The sequence below is a fragment of the Battus philenor genome, unplaced genomic scaffold (assembly GCF_028537555.1).
Source record: "Battus philenor isolate CCGP_79_NKW_IND1 unplaced genomic scaffold, ilBatPhil1.0.hap1 SCAF_59, whole genome shotgun sequence".
Lineage (NCBI taxonomy): Eukaryota > Metazoa > Arthropoda > Insecta > Lepidoptera > Papilionidae > Battus > Battus philenor.
In genome coordinates this window covers 1-2,500 of record NW_027181725.1, presented here as the reverse complement: position 1 = coordinate 2,500, position 2,500 = coordinate 1, and positions in this window count along the sequence as shown.

Here is a 2,500-nt window from a genome sequence, read left to right as displayed (position 1 = left end):
ACGCGCAATCCGCGATCGGGTCGAACGATGATGATGATGATGATGATGATGATGATGATGATGATGATGATGATGACGACGACGATGACATCGAGATCAGGGTCAGATATAGATATGTAGATCGGTGGTATGCAATCGATACGCGAACGCTCTATCGCGCTACGCGGAGACGCATACAGTCGTTCCCGCATATACATGGGACTGGCGCGAGACGCGCCGGTCGGCCGAATAGAGTTCTCTCCGATGCTCTTCTGTTTTGTTTTGTTTGTTGGTGGTTGTGGAGTGTGGAGTGTGTTTTTTTGGTTGGTGGGGTGTGTGTGGTGTGGTGGTGTTAGTTTGTTTGCGGAGATTGCGTTTTTTTTAGATTTAGTTTTTTTTTTTTTTTTTTAAATAAAAAAAAAAAAAATTAAAAATTATTCTTAGAAAACGCGCGCGAATCGAACAAAACTAATAACACCGATACACAAACAACGCGCGCCACCAACGAGAACGCCCGAAACTGAAACTTCTATAACCGACAAACGCACGAACGACACAGCGGCGGCGGAGGAGGGAAGAAAAAGGGGATCATCTCCCCACAACAACACACCGTAAACTGTGTCGGACGACGTCTCCGTTATGTAAGAGCGGAAGGCGTAAGAGAACGTCTCGTTTAATTAACGCGAACGGCGTTGGGCTCCCGAGTCGACTTCGGGGCGGCCCTTAACGCATCGCATCAACGAGCTCGTCGCGCGCTAGTCGCGCGACGGTCGATCATGATATATAAATCAAGGATTTCGGATCTCTCTAAAACCGGGCTGGAAATCGGTCATTGTTCGTTTTGCGAAACGATATTTTATAAAAGTGAAGATTTGTATGTGTCTCGTCAAAGAACGTTCCGATGAATCGGACGCGATGCCGCGTCCAAAGTAAATCTGGACGAACGCGAGGCGAGTGTTGAGATATACATTTTCCTCCGTGAACAGATAGAAAAACGAATTATTTTGTTGTTGCGGTGTGGTGTTGTGTGTGTATTGTAATAAATACGCACGCACGCACGCACGCAAAAAGCTACCTAGGCACCGGCGCGTCACGGCGTTTCGAACGTCCGACGCGTCGCTTGTCACACGTCTATCATATCATCATCACCCTCATATCTCTCGTATGTGCGGTGTTGGTGTGTGTTAGCTCTAGCTAGCTCCCTGGTTGATCCTGCCAGTAGTTATATGCTTGTCTCAAAGATTAAGCCATGCATGTCTCAGTGCAAGCCGTATTAAGGCGATACCGCGAATGGCTCAATATATCAGTTTTGGTTCCTTAGATCTTACCTCGGTTACTTGGATAACTGTGGTAATTCTAGAGCTAATACATGCAATCAGAACTCTGACCAGTGATGGGATGAGTGCTTTTATTAGATCAAAACCAATCGACGGAGGGCCTCGCGTCCGAAGTCGTTAATTTTGATGAATCTGGATAACTTTTGCCGATCGCATGGTCCAGCACCGGCGACGCATCTTTCAAATGTCTGCCTTATCAACTTTCGATGGTAGTTTCTGCGACTACCATGGTTGTCACGGGTAACGGGGAATCAGGGTTCGATTCCGGAGAGGGAGCCTGAGAAACGGCTACCACATCCAAGGAAGGCAGCAGGCGCGCAAATTACCCACTCCCGGCACGGGGAGGTAGTGACGAAAAATAACGATACGGGACTCTTACGAGGCCTCGTAATCGGAATGAGTACACTTTAAATATTTTAACGAGGAACAATTGGAGGGCAAGTCTGGTGCCAGCAGCCGCGGTAACTCCAGCTCCAATAGCGTATACTAAAATTGTTGCGGTTAAAAAGCTCGTAGTTGCATTTGTGCGCCGCGCTGTCGGTGCACCGCATCCGCGGTGATACTGACACGTCTGCGGAGCATATCGTCGGTGAGCCGTCGGTAAAACGGCGGTTCAATATCAAAATCCTATCGCGGTGCTCTTCGGTGAGTGTCGAGATGGGCCGACAATTTTACTTTGAACAAATTAGAGTGCTCAAAGCGGGCTCAAAATGCTGCTTGAATATTTCGTGCATGGAATAATAGAATATGATCTCGGTTCTATTTTGTTGGTTTTCAGAACTCCGAGGTAATGATTAATAGGGATAACTGGGGGCATTCGTATTGCGACGTTAGAGGTGAAATTCTTGGATCGTCGCAAGACGAACATCAGCGAAAGCATTTGCCAAAGGTGTTTTCATCAATCAAGAACGAAAGTTAGAGGTTCGAAGGCGATTAGATACCGCCCTAGTTCTAACCGTAAATATGTCATCTAGCGATCCGCCGACGTTACTACGATGGCTCGGCGGGCAGCTTCCGGGAAACCAAAGATTTTGGACTCCGGGGGGAGTATGGTTGCAAAGCTGAAACTTAAAGGAATTGACGGAAGGGCACCACCAGGAGTGGAGCCTGCGGCTTAATTTGACTCAACACGGGAAATCTCACCAGGCCCGGACACCGGAAGGATTGACAGATTAACAGCTCTT